Source organism: Bidens hawaiensis, unplaced genomic scaffold (genome assembly GCF_021521415.1).
Source record: "Bidens hawaiensis isolate Kalapana, Puna unplaced genomic scaffold, B.hawaiensis_p1.1 tig00075802_1, whole genome shotgun sequence".
Taxonomy (NCBI): domain Eukaryota; kingdom Viridiplantae; phylum Streptophyta; class Magnoliopsida; order Asterales; family Asteraceae; genus Bidens; species Bidens hawaiensis.
The window spans coordinates 30,563-45,313 of NW_027503125.1; the positions used below are offsets into that span (position 1 = coordinate 30,563).

The 14,751-nt window shown below is 36.4% G+C and overlaps 2 pseudogenes across 2 annotated transcripts; one reads left to right on the plus strand and one right to left on the minus strand.

Moving 5' to 3' along the window:
- Positions 1–4,691, plus strand: LOC143606602 (phospholipase D alpha 1-like; annotated as a pseudogene). The gene is made up of 3 exons (XR_013148780.1): positions 1–98; positions 1,548–3,446; positions 3,975–4,691. The product of XR_013148780.1 is annotated as a phospholipase D alpha 1-like (transcript).
- Positions 4,692–12,589: 7,898 nt separating this feature from the next.
- On the minus strand, positions 12,590–14,486 carry LOC143606600 (glucan endo-1,3-beta-glucosidase 11 pseudogene; annotated as a pseudogene). The gene is made up of 3 exons (XR_013148779.1): positions 14,423–14,486; positions 13,304–14,335; positions 12,590–12,721 (listed from the first exon to the last, which is right to left on the minus strand). The product of XR_013148779.1 is annotated as a glucan endo-1,3-beta-glucosidase 11 pseudogene (transcript).
- Positions 14,487–14,751: the final 265 nt, after the last annotated feature.

The following is a 14,751-nucleotide window of genomic DNA, read 5'->3' on the forward strand; positions in this document are numbered from 1 at the left end:
AAATGGCAGAGACGCTTCTTCATGGAACTCTTCATGCTACGATCTATGAGGTTGATAGGATTCATGGCTATGGCGGTGGACATAACATATTTGGCAAGGTATATTTATATATATCATATCTTCTGATTTTTTATTTTATTTTATTTTGTTACTAGAGTAGATATTTTGTGATGAGTTCTTTAGTTTGACTATGGCATATGAAGTCAAACTAGTGTAATTCTGTTTATCACTTATTATTGATTGAATAATTTAAAGAAAAAGTGATTTGTGATATTATCGGATGACAATGAATTTATCATTTTGTGGATCTGGATATATATTTTGATTTAACACTTTGTTTTGGAATGTTTATTGGATTACATCGAAACAGAAGGCAAGCGGGCAACAAGCTGCGCCGCTACCCCTTTTTGAATCGCAAAACCCAATCTTTTAAAAACTATATTTGCTGATCTTGGAGTCATAACATTACTATGCATGACCCGCTGAACACGGGTAAGTAGCTCCACAGCTTCAGGCGCGAGTGTGTAAATTTTATGTATTTTTTGGAATTAATTTGAGTTATTCCGGTCATCATGTGTAAATTTTATGTATTTTTTGGATGTTAAAACTTAAAAGAGCAAATGTAATTTAATTTTACATATGAATCTTTTTTTCTTTAAAAACCTAGACCAGCATATGCTCCTTTCTGTCGTTTTTTGTGCTTTATTTCACTTTTTGCTGTTCTGTTTTTTTGTTTTTTTTTTCTCATGATTTTGATATTTTTTTGTCTTATTTTTATCTGGTGTATATTAGTTTGGGGTTTGGATAAAATACAAATACTTTTATCGTGAGAAGTGTACAAATAATTAGAGTAATTATGTTAACAATAGAGTAATTATTATTACACTATATTATTTTTTATAGCATAATTACTCTACTTCAAAACTATAATCATTCTAGTTATTTGTATGTTTAGTATGTAATTTTAGTTATACCAGATCCCGCCTCTTTAGTTTGTAGATTATAATAAATTTAATTTGATCTTTATGCATTTATCACTTTGTAGTTTTTATAGAATCGAATTTGGAAGGCTGCAACAATAAAATTTAATTATTTCATGTTTTCTACAGGAGCTTTCAGCAAAATAGTATTTTTGATACATCACTTAAAGTTTGTTTAGAGTCCAATTTGGAAGGCTACAACAATAAAATTTAATTATTTTATGTTTTATACAGAAGCTTTCAGCAAAACAGTGTTTTTCATATATCACTAAAATAGACAGATTCACAAAATTAGTTTTTCCATCACGCTACACTTAATTTTTCATCTCATGTTTTTCAAATAACCACTATTGACTATACATTTATTTAAATAACTTGATGACACAAACATTTTAGTAAATGGCCTATTTAACTGATTAACATGCATTCTAACAAACTATAAAAAAATTCACAAATCACTTCTGTTCAATACACAGTATCCCTGCATTATTACAAAATTGACCCTAACAGTCCAAAGTTCAAACTATTATTAAGCACGTAACATGATTTGCCTATGCGTTCTTGCAGCTTAAGGCAAACCTAGAGGAGACTGTTGGTTTTGGAAAAGGAACTCCAAAAATGTATGCAACAATCGATTTAGACAAATGCAGAGTCGGGCGAACCAGGTTGTTAGAGAACGACCCTGAAAACCCAAAGTGGGAAGAATCATTCCACATCTACTGTGCTCACACAGCCTCAAATGTAATATTCACTGTTAAAGATGATAATCCCATTGGTGCAACCTTAATCGGACGAGGTTATGTTCCCGTTGAAGACCTTCTAGAAGGCGAAGAAGTGGATAGATGGGTCGAAATCCTTGACGAAGATAAAAACCCTGTAGAAGGCGAATCAAAAATCCATGTAAAACTACAATATTTTGATGTTACACAAGACCGAAATTGGGCCCGTGGAATCAAAAGTTCCAAATATCCTGGAGTCCCTTATACGTTCTTCTCTCAAAGACAAGGTTGTCGTGTTTACTTGTACCAAGATGCTCATGTGCCTGATAATTTCATTCCCAAAATACCCCTCTCGGGTGGTGATTATTATCAGCCACATAGATGTTGGGAAGATGTGTTTGATGCTATCACTAATGCGAAACACTTTATTTATATAACTGGTTGGTCTGTTTACACTGAAATCAGTTTGATTAGAGATTCAAGAAGGCAAAAAAGTGGAGGTGATGTCACACTCGGTGAGCTTTTGAAAAAGAAGTCAGATGAAGGTGTTAAGGTTCTTATGCTTGTGTGGGATGATAGAACTTCAGTAGATGTGTTGAAAAAAGATGGATTAATGGCCACTCATGATGAAGACACTGAAAACTTTTTTCAAGAATCTGAAGTGCATTGCATATTATGCCCAAGAAACCCTGATGATGGTGGAAGCTTCATTCAAGACCTTCAAATTTCAACAATGTTTACTCACCACCAAAAGATTATAGTGGTGGATGCCCCGATGCCGAATGGTGACTCAGACAGGCGGCGCGTGGTGAGCTTTGTTGGCGGTCTTGACCTTTGTGACGGTCGATACGATTCCCCTTTCCATTCCTTATTCAGAACATTAAACACCGCCCACCATGATGACTTCCACCAGCCTAATTATGCAGAGGCTGCTATCACAAAAGGTGGGCCCCGCGAGCCTTGGCATGATATTCACTCGAAACTCGAAGGACCGATCGCTTGGGATGTTTTGTTTAACTTTGAACAAAGATGGAAAAAACAAGGCGGGAAAAACGTGTTGGTTAACTTTAGAGAGCTTGATGACATCATCATCCCACCGTCTCCGGTTATGTTCCGTGAAGATCAAGAATCATGGAATGTTCAGCTTTTTAGGTCGATTGACGGTGGGGCTGCTTTGGGTTCCCCGACTCACCTGAAGAAGCAGCGAAATCAGGTCTCGTTAGCGGTAAAGATAATATTATCGATCGGAGTATTCAAGATGCGTATATTCACGCCATTCGTCGAGCCAAGAACTTTATTTATATTGAAAACCAGTATTTTCTTGGAAGCTCGTTCGGTTGGCAAGCTGATGATATTAAAGTTGAAGATGTTGGCGCTCTGCATTTGATTCCAAGAGAACTTTCTTTAAAGATTGTTAGTAAGATTAAGGCGGGAGAAAAGTTTACTGTTTATGTTGTTGTGCCAATGTGGCCCGAGGGGATCCCCGAAAGTGCTTCGGTCCAGGCAATATTGGACTGGCAAAGAAGGACTATGGAAATGATGTACAAAGATATTATTCAGGCTTTACAAGATCAAGGCCTTGAAGATGACCTAAGAGATTATCTCACTTTCTTTTGCCTCGGGAATCGTGAGGTGAAGAGGAGCGGGGAGTATGAACCTTCTGAAGCACCCGAAGCTGATTCAAACTACCAAAAAGCCCAAGAAGCCCGGCGATTCATGATCTACGTGCATGCCAAAATGATGATAGGTAAGTTCTTTCTTTTGGGCCTTTTAAGAATCTGAATCAGATACTTAGATAATGATATGTGGTGCATATACAAGTAAGCAAATGGCTTATAATGATCAATTATTTTTAATGGCCTAATATTGGGGGCAGCTTGGTAATTTTACATTATCATAATCAGATAGTTAGATAATGGTTTATAAAGTAAATCAAGCAGACAAATGGTTTAAGATGTTCAATTATTTTTATGGCCTAAAGTTAGGGGTAGTTTGGTAATTTTACAATATAATAATCAGATAGTTAGATAATGATATATAAAGTAAATACAACAAACAAGTGGTTTAAGATGATCAATTATTTTTGATGGCCTAAAGTTAGGGGTAGTGTGGTAAGTTTGCATTTTCATAATCAGATAGACAATAATATATGTAATTGCAGCAAACTAATGGCTTAAAATGAACAATTATTTTTTATGGCCTGAAGTTAGGGCCTTAGGGGTAATTTGGTAAATTTACATTTACATTTAATCTGATTATACATACCATGTTACAGTTGATGATGAATACATAATTGTTGGATCTGCCAACATCAACCAGCGGTCCATGGACGGTGCCCGCGATTCTGAGATAGCCATGGGAGCTTACCAGCCGCACCACATTGCAACCAGGACACCTGCTAGGGGGCAGATCCATGGGTTCCGTATGGCTTTATGGTATGAGCATCTTGGCATGCTTGATGACAGCTTCCAGCATCCAGAGAGCACCGATTGTGTTAAAAAAGTGAACCAGATAGCCGACAAATACTGGGATCTGTTTGCCAGTGAGAATCTTGAGACAGATCTACCTGGTCACTTGCTTCGGTACCCTGTTGGTGTTACTAGCGAAGGAAATGTTACTGAACTGCCCGGATCTGAGTTCTTTCCTGATACTAATGCTCGTGTTCTTGGAACAAAGTCAGATTACCTTCCTTCTATTCTCACTACCTAAGAAGGTACTTTAACGTTTTCTTCGTGGTTTGATTGGACTTTTTAAGTACTGATTGAAAAATAATAATAACTAATGTTTGTTTGCTTATGTTACTAGTAATCCTGATGAACTATAAGGGATTATTTGCTTTGTTTCAGTTACTTTTTCATACAGAATATTAGCAGCCATCTATGTTTACTTGGTGTGCTATCATATGCGAGATTTGTGTACTAAAAACACTTAATTGGTATGCTTAGTGACTGCTTTTTTTCTTTAGTTTATGTTCTCTCTAATTCCAACTCGAGACCCCTTAATCCTGATGAACTATAAGGGATTATTTGCTTTGATTCTTTAGTATGTATTCTCATTCTTATGAACAAAGCTACGGCGTCCTTGGATCCACAAGGACTAGCCATTTCATCTCGCTTATGATTGTGGCTCATTGGTTTGGTCCTATCAAACTCATCAGGGGAGTGGTGGCTTCTAACATGCATTATTTTTTTAGGCACTCCTAAAAGATTCTTGTGAGAGATCAGGAACTCACACGATAGACATATTTGCGAGTGGACCCGATCTAGTTTGACGGACCGACACAATACGCTAGTCAAGATTTGTGTGACCACAAAGCACTAGAATTATAGGCAAAAGAGACCAACTTTGGACCCTCCAAACTCCAAAGTTGCTTGATTTGATTTGCCCTACCCCACCACAATACCCATTGGACCTCATTTTGATAGACCCAAATTATATGGTCTAAATCCAATCATCTTCTTTCTTTGTAGCCTCGTGGGTTAACAATTTCACATAAAAACCCAATTTACAAAACAACTCTAGTCGACTAGTTGGAGTCGATCAACTACTTTTACACCTATTCAACCACCACACCATCCCCATCTTCAAAACTATTTATCTCATGTCAACTTAACAAATGTCATCTGCTTGGAGTTCACAAGGGGTAGTCTTGGCAACCGCCGTACTAGTTTATGGTACCATGGTCTTGCGTATGTTGTGTCGGGAGAAGGCTACTTTGATTGAAAACACAACCGGAAACCAAGGTTCTAGTGGCGGTAGTGCTGAAAAGGCGTTGCGTTCTTGTTTGTCATCAGGGAAGAAGGATGGACGGAAAGTGAAGAAAGTGCGGTTTTCATGCGACGTGAAGGAATCGAGTGTGAAACGTGATGAGTTTATGTTTCTTATAAAGCACAACAATATCTTTCATTGATGGACTTGTGAATAGGAACTTGATGATGATCGTTGAGTGTTCAATTTAAGCTTTTTTTGCATTAAATTACTAAATTAGCATTATATGTCTCCTTTGATTTAATTCTCTAATAAAGTATAGTGGTTTGTTTGCCTTGTAAAAAGAAAAAAAGAAATACTCTTCGATGATTATTATAGTTTTAACTGGTAAACTTTAGTTAAAAAATGGTTACTACACCAGAAGCGATGAATAAGTAGGCTTTCATTAGCCCGTATGGACACATGGATAAGCGTTTTTATACAAAACCCGACTTTTGTATAAAAATCAAGCTTAATTATGCATTCTAAGACATAAATTTATAACTTATAGGGTTAATTAGTATATCATAATATTACAATTTCGACATTAAACTATTGAAAGATGAAAATCTCATGATTTTGGATTTGATGGACTACTTAGTCGGTCAACCCATGTGCTCTTAAATTAAGCGTCCTTTCTCTTCCTCTCCATCTGATCACACTCCGTCAAACTGCGAGCATGCTTGAAGTAGTTAAACTTAATCGCAAGCCATGCAGTCAATAGCGGTGGGATAGTAGTGGGATAGCGGTTAGCGGACCTTTGCAAAATAACGGTGCAAATAGCGGTCCAGAATAGCGAAACCGCTATTAGCGGCGCTATTGGCCGCTATTTGAACGATTTTCTGTTTCAAGATAGCGATCATAGCACCGATTTTCAAAGTTGGTATAGTTGGACTAAATTAAGAAAAGACCAAAACAGCTCAAACGTCAAATTTGATCTTTTATTTGCTTATAACCAATTTTTTTATCCAAACTGTAGAAAAGTCATGTTCTCGCTCTTTCGTCTACCAATAATTCCTTGGTTGATGTGGACTCGAAGGAAGATTTCATTGGTTATGATTGAATCATGTTTCAACTATTGATACTTTTGTGTTTTTTACTTTTGATATTACAATTAATATATGACAGAATTACAAATTTTGTCCTTTAAAATAAGACGAATTACGGTTCGTGTCATTTTCTAAGTTTCCTTGCAGGCGGTGTACTTTAAACTTTTTTTTCCTACAAGTTTTGTCCTTTACGCTAACTGGGTTAGAAAAAGTCAGTTAAATCCCCTCACGTGAGGCGCATGTGAGGGCATTTTGGTCTTTTTGCCTACCCTGCAACAACTTCTTCTTCATTTTGCAGATCTTAAGCTTCTGTTTCTGTATCTATTAACACACACACACTTTGGATTCATCAATTAACAATCTAGGGTTTCACCAATGGATCCCACCGTCTCCCCCTTCCTCCTCCCTGCCACCGTCTTCTCCGCCGCCACCGTTTCTCCGACGACGAACACCATCTCCACTCCCACAAGAAACCACAACCAACTCCATTTTTTTCAATCCTCTGCTACCGTTCTCCGCCCGGAAGCTTGCGTCGCCCTGCCGGAAGGTATTAGTGGTCAGGAACTCGTCTGCGGTTGTTGACGGAGATGCCGTGGCCGGACTCGAACGCTATGTTCCGGATGGAGTGTTCGGCGGCGGTGGCTCATGGACCGGTGATGAAATGACAGTACTGCGCCTTAGGTACGGTGACTTTGGAGAATTCGAAACTGGATATCACGCAGAAGCAAACCAAATCCAGTCCTGAGGTTTCTATTATTATTATTATTATTATTATTAATTAGGATATTTTGTTATTTGAGCCCTAATTATCATTATCAATATACAGGATTAGGTTATTGAGGTAATTTGCATAGTTTTCATTAATTTAATTGTTCCAGTGGATATTAATATTGTTTCTACTACTGAATATGGAATTCAGTAAGAAACCATCATACGAACAAAATCTCCATGGTTGTGGTTTCTTGTGGGAGTGGAGATGGTGTTCGTCGTCGGAGAAGACGGTGGCAGGGAGGAGGAAGGGGGAGACGGTGGGATCCATTGGTGAAACCCTAGATTGTTAATTGATGAATCCAAAGTGTATGTGTGTTAATAGATACAGAAACAGAAGCTTAAGATCTGCAAAATGAAGAAGAAGAAGTTGTTGCAGGGTAGGCAAAAAGACCAAAATGCCCTCACATGCGCCTCACGTGAGGGGATTTAACTGACTTTTTCTAACCCAGTTAGCGTAAAGGACAAAACTTGTAGGAAAAAAAAGTTTAAAGTACACCGCCTGCAAGGAAACTTAGAAAATGACACGAACCGTAATTCGTCTTATTTTAAAGGACAAAATTTGTAATTCTGTCTTAATATATATATATATATATGCAAAGTATAGAATGAAAACCCACTTGAGTTGTGAAAACCCGCGAAAACCCTATGTAACATCGTTTTTTTTTGTTACATGTATTAAATGTTACAGGATATATTACGTGTGCAAAAAAAAAAAACAAAAAAAAACGATGTTACATAGGGCTTTCACAACTCAAATGGGTTTTCGTTCTATATGTCCCCTATATATATATATATATGGTTAGGTTAGAATAAAAATTCACTTGAGTTGTGAAAACTCTAGAAACCCATTCTCAACCACATGTTTTTAATTAAAGATTAAATTTTGTGGTCCACAATTAAAGTTAATAAAAAATATAAAAATTTATTTACATTTTCTTTCTCCTGAAAACATATATAAAAATTACTAAAAAAATGTAAAAAAAATAGCAAAACATTTTTTTTATGTTTCGATATTTTGTATTAAATGTAACAACATATATTACATGTAACAAAAAAAAACCCGATGTTACATAGGGTTTTCACGGGTTTTCTCAACTCAAAAGGGGTTTCAAACTATACTTCTCCTATATATATATATATACACATGATGCATGATATTAAAATTACCGCTATCTCACTGCAATAACCTATATCTTAAATAGCGGCCTGTGACCGCTAACCAATTTTTTACCGCATTAACTGCATAGATCGCTAGTAGAGGATATTGAAAATAGTACTTAAGAGTCCCCACCGGCGCGGTCCTCCTTATTCCTATCTCCTCTACATGGCCACATTGAGCGGTCACATCCGTCCTCTCATCCCTCACTTGTCCACATGAGCGTTGGAGTTGCTCTGGTATCTTGATTGAAAATGATGGTTTCCAGAAATGGTAACTTGTTTTTTGATAATATAGCATTTGCCAAAATTTAACTTTGTTTTATAACTATGAATTACGAAATCAAAATAAAAAATTTATACAAAAATAACTTGGTGGCACATGTTATCAAGACATAAGTATATTACAACAAAGCAATTCAACCAAAACAGTTTATACAGAGGGGAAACAAATAAAGTGTTTTTAAACTGATTTTCTCTGTAGAGGCAAAGCCTAAATAATTAACATGCGCTTAGGTAAACACGTATTTTAGACCTGCTATTTTCAGGACTCTTATATGTTACACGTTAAAAACAATAAATATTAAATATAAATGTTTACGGTCATAGACCATCATGTATTTATGTTTCCATACAATAACCCGTAATTTAAGACTATGCATAGCGGTTTAGATAGAAAACGAAAACGCCCCGGCCACGTAGACATTATTACCACTCTCACTAACTTTTTCATAAATAAAACGAGTCATGGCTTAATTATTATTTAATTTTTTTATATATAAAAGAGAGTTGGATTATATGAGTGGTTGGAAATTGGTTGGCCCCACAAAAAGAGCCCTTGAGCCCGTAAGGGGTAGCGCCCCAAGGGGCTCCTTTGCCCTAAACGGACCTCACGTATTATGTTGGTGGCTTTAGCAAAAACAAAAGGTGTGAGGTGGCACAAGATACCCGCAACACTTAGCTTCTATAACAAAAAACCTCTTCTTAATTCCCAAATCATATTCAAACTTTTCTCAAAACCTACATTCTCTTTAACAATAAACTTTCACAAACCACATTAACAAATTATTAAATTTGTATGTGTGAGAGAAAGAGAAAGTGAATTTGGACGCAGACTTCTACTCCACAATGCTGGAGTTTGGTGTTTGGTTTTCTGTAAAATTACACATCAGCCGCACCTCGGGCTTTAGTGTACGTTGTGGGTGCTCTTAGCCTAATTAGTGGTGCGTAAATCGGGTTTTTCTGATACCCCCGTTTCGGGTATGGAACTGGGGATTCTCTAAACACCATACCCTATGCATCGGTTTCGGGTCGGGTATATAAACCGAACATTCTAGAATTGGGCATTAAAAAACCCTATTTTTAGGATTTTTTTTTCCGGGTACTTTTCAAGTATAGATTGAGTTTTTTAAGGTGTTGTACTTTCTTGGGGTACTTTCCGGGTGGTTTTCAGGTATTTTTCGAGTAATTTCAGGTATAAATAGGGTATTTGAAAAACCTGATTTCGGTTTTCGGGTTTACTGGGTATAAATCGGGTCAAGTTCTGGATGCGGGTTTTTTTTTGTTCCGATTCTGGGTTCAGATTTTTTCTAATACTTTAATGAGATCTGATTTTGCATAGCTGCCGTACACCGATCTATTACTGCCACAAAGGACTCCATCTTCATCCTCTGATTTGGCAAGAAAGAATTTATTTATTTAATGAAGATGAACACATACATAATATTAAATCCAACGTGGTCCCGTCCAAATCCCCACCAACAAATTTCAAGTATAAAGCCGATTCAAAAGAAGCAGCAGCAGGTGTACCCAATTGATTCAATCCAGACAAATACAATGGCCATTGGACCCCAAATAATTAAAATAAATGGTCCATCCTTCTTTATTTATTTATTTAACTCAACTCTCATCTATTCTATTCTATGCTATGCTATCAAACCACACACGATCTCCCCAGAAAGCCTGCTTCCGTATGCCGATTCTCCCTTCCTTTGTACCTTGCTGACGTCACCCGCATGATATGCACAGTAACATTGCGCATGGCGACATACATACAAGGTCTAATCAACAGAGACCCCACTGTGCATAAAGCGATCCATTTTATTATAATAATTGGATGGGTGCCCTTGGATTTTACTCTCGTCTAAACAGACAAATTCACAATGTTGTTGATCAGACGTTAATTGATTAATAATTGTTTTGTTGGAGAGAAGATGCGAGTAAAAGTTAAAAACATAAACGACCAAAAGACATGGATGTAACAGTGTACACATCAACTGTTTGATGAAATGAGTCTCTGACATTGTGACCCTTAATTTGGTTATTTGCTTACAATTAAGACCTACTAAGTTCTATCCATGTTTTAAGTAGATAAACTACTAGGGATGATATCGGTATTGGATCATCGGTGCTGGTATGGACGGAATATTTCGATACCAAATTTGAACAAAACTAAGTATCGAATAATGTACCGAATGTGTGGGTTTGGTATCGGTACATGTACTTCAGTACGGTACCAGTTTTGTTTTTTTAAGAAAGCAAAAATATTATCAAATTCATTCGTAATCAAGAAACCATAATACCAAAACGAAAAGATAAAAATGTATCAAAAACAGACAAAAGTCGTATCAATTTCTATAGAAAAACAAGAAAGAAAGATACAAATACAGATACTAGTAATAAATTACTCATGTTCAAGACAAATTCTACATTTTTCAATCAGTGCCAAATGCTGAGAAAACAACTTTAAGATACTGAAAATACAGAATTTGGGAAAAATGGGTATTCGATATGAATATGGTATCGTTACCGATATTGGTGTCTGGGAACAAAAAACGCATCATTAATAACTAGAGAGTAGATCAATTCTTTAATGAATACTACCAGCAGATTCAAGAGTCATGTTTTTAGTTCAAGAATTAATGGCTCAAAAATCAAAAAGGAAAGTTTAGTCAGATGAAAATGAGTGCAACATTTTCCCAAAAGTAGGAAGAAAGAACAGTGGATTAGGATTCAAGTTTGAGTCTTTAAAATTAATCAACTCTATTGGCATAAAATAAAAGCCCATCACATCACCAAACTTGTCCCTTATTCTCCAAACATATTTTGACCTCTTTTGTCTCTTTTTCCTTTGCTCTTCATCTTCCAAATAATATTCCAATCCACTTGAAAATCTCATCATCATCACCATCACCATCACCATCTTCAGTTTAGTGTTATCATATCAAATCTTCTTGTTATTTAACCACTAATGGCACCTGCAACAACCTGCTCACCTTACATAAGGATGCTTATAACTGTCATTCTTCTCTTTTCTTTCACACTCCCACCATCCATTTCAGGTAACATATATATATTTTTGTATGTATATTTGTGCATGCATATATAAAGTTATGAATCCCAAATGGGCTTCTGATTTTTCAATCTTTTTCTTCATATGCTGATTCTAACAATGCATAATGATGATACTCAATTATGTTAAATTTGAAGGGGCATCTGTTATGCAACAGAAGAAGAAAATATTGGGATCAAGGCCACCAGGGTGTGTGAATAAGTGCAAGAATTGTTCACCATGTCAAGCCACTCTGGTTATTCCTCCACATCATAAGATGAGTGAATACAGAGATCAATTATCTTCTCATGGTGAAGATGATTGTTATTATCTTCTTTCTTGGAAGTGCAAATGTGGTGACAAACTGTTTCAACCTTGAATTTGATCATGGCTGCTTTTAAATTTGATTAAGTGGTTAATTAGATATAACTTTCTCTGTGGAAGATAGTGTATAATGTTGCTACTTATTGTGATTAATATAGATCTCTATTTAGAATAGTTATGTGCATCGGTTCTTGTTCGGTAAGTTGTAGGTTTTATTGTGTAAATACTAATTTTTATTCTCATCAAAGGTAGATTAAGAAGTAACATTGTTGACTAACAAGTCAAAACCAGTATATATTAACCGTATTGCCCGAAAGTATATGAATTACACAAGTAGGAAGATACGGGATTAAAAATTTAAAAGCATAGGACTTGAATTTAAAGGAAGCTGCAATATTGTATACAAGTAATTCTAAATCTCAAGACTAAATTTCTGAATTAAAATAAAAATATACAATTGTGACTCTGTGTGTGTATAATATACATATACACAACAAATTAAATGTAGCTCCATGGGAGTGTTTGTTCCTTTAGGTTATTCAAATAGGAGACTGGATTGAGGCATTAGAAGCCATTTTTGAGTTAACATGAAGTTATGATCAGTATCAAAGCTGCAGCACATGCTAGATACATCGATCCAATGCCCTGTGGAATAAATTAGTTGAAAACAGTTAATTAGTAAAATGAAAAGAACATGAAGAAATCAACGGGTGTGGATTTTTTGAGACTAACATAAAAACACGATACGAGGCTAACATGAAATTCACATGTATAGGTTTTAGTCTAAATGAGTCCGGGCTAGTTTTGGGTCGAACCTGCAACTATGCTAGGTTCAGGTCAACTTGATGGGTTCGTGGGTTAATCCGTTTAACTCATTTATTTCACAATCACAAAATATGTTTATGCCTTTGGTATTTTATACCTGAATTTAAGGCTAAAAGATAAATTGCCATGGGTTTTGTAGTTTAAACATAGTAATTTATATATATATATTTTCATTTGTTTGTATATTTGTAATTTAAAATATTATGAGTAAAAAAAACCTTTTTTTTGGGTTAAAATGGTTGTGCTCAAGCTAACCCATTGAATATGCGTGCCATGTTCCGGGAATGTATCTTACATTCTGTTTCTGTTCATGTCGGGTTCGACCCCTAAAAACCCGTGAGCACAACTCATTTAACAGCCTCAAAGAAATTAAAACAAATATTTTGGGACTTCATTACATACCTTCAAAGAGAAACGAGATGTTGCTGAAGAGGATACAAGCCCACTGAACCCAATATTATAAGCAGTGCTACCATCAGCTTTGAAAAGCCCAAAGTTTCTCTCGGACGTTGGGCCAGGCTTTAGGTTCTCATTAAACATGGCAAACACATAGGCTTTGACTACCCTTTTGGGCCTGTAAGGGGTGCCCTTCTTTTTAAGGAGCCTTTTACGTAGATTTTCGTTATAAGTTTTAGCATTACTAACCGTGGCCCCGACTTCGTTCGGGTCCCCACGCGAAGCCCACCCGGTTTCCGACACGATAACATTCATTTTCCCGAATCCCACCTTTCTAAAGCCGCATAGGTTGCATCGATTTGGGCCTCAAACATATTATCATAATGCAACTTAGTTTTATTATCGTATATCCGGGATTCTTTTTAAAGATTGCATATTTGATATCAATGTGTTCCGGATCACTAATGTATGCAAGAAACGGGTACGTGTTTATATAAAAAGGCGAGTTTATTTTCGTGAAGAACTCGAGAAGCGGTTTCATATAAGGCATAAGAGTTTCCTTAAACTCCCCTGCCGAAGGAGGATACGAGGTAGCAAACACACCAGCCGAATGCGGGCTTGAAACCTCAACATCGTCGGCTAGGTGAAGAGAGTCAAGGGCAGCATGGATATTTTTCACCGCGGGTAATAAGGCCTCCCATAGTCCTTGATCACCACCACCTAACCACCTCATTTCCAACCGCGACCCCACGAATGCGGGTCCCGGGCACAAATGGTTCCACATTTTGTTTCACCCAATCCATGGCTCGGTCAGGGCTCGCACTTATTTCTCTCAACAACCCGGTCTCGACTCCTATGAAATCTCGATTCCCGACCCTTTAAACGCCTTGAGAACTTCAGGGTTTGCGTCATAGATTCGTGTGTTTTTAATCTTGTTCTGTTTCATAAGTTTCACAACACTTTCGGGAGGCGGGATGTTATCGGCTATTCGTCCATAGTTGACTCCATACGTGCCAGTGAACGCACTCGCTATCAAAACTGCCAAAAGAAAGTAAAATGATCACGAAAAGCCGAAAACATAACATTAAACATAAGTTAGTTGAAAAGTTAGTGAATGGAGTATACCGTTGCTAATGAAAGTAATGAAGACAAGAATAATAAATCCATGATAAGATATAGAGAAACTCATGTTTGTAAAGGTAGATGAAATGCAGAAGATGAAGGTTAATGTGGATATGTAAATATGCAAGAAATGTGAACAACATTGGCTTGCGATTTGGGATGCTTGCTCTTTAGGAATGCCTTTAGAGTTGTACATCAATCAAATATTCTTGAGATGAACCAAGGGGTATTAATTAATTACACTCTTTTAAATATGTAACAAGTTTTCTAATTGTTTTAACTAAACTTAGCCAAATTTTTTTTATTTTTATTTTTATATTAATAGAAGAAAA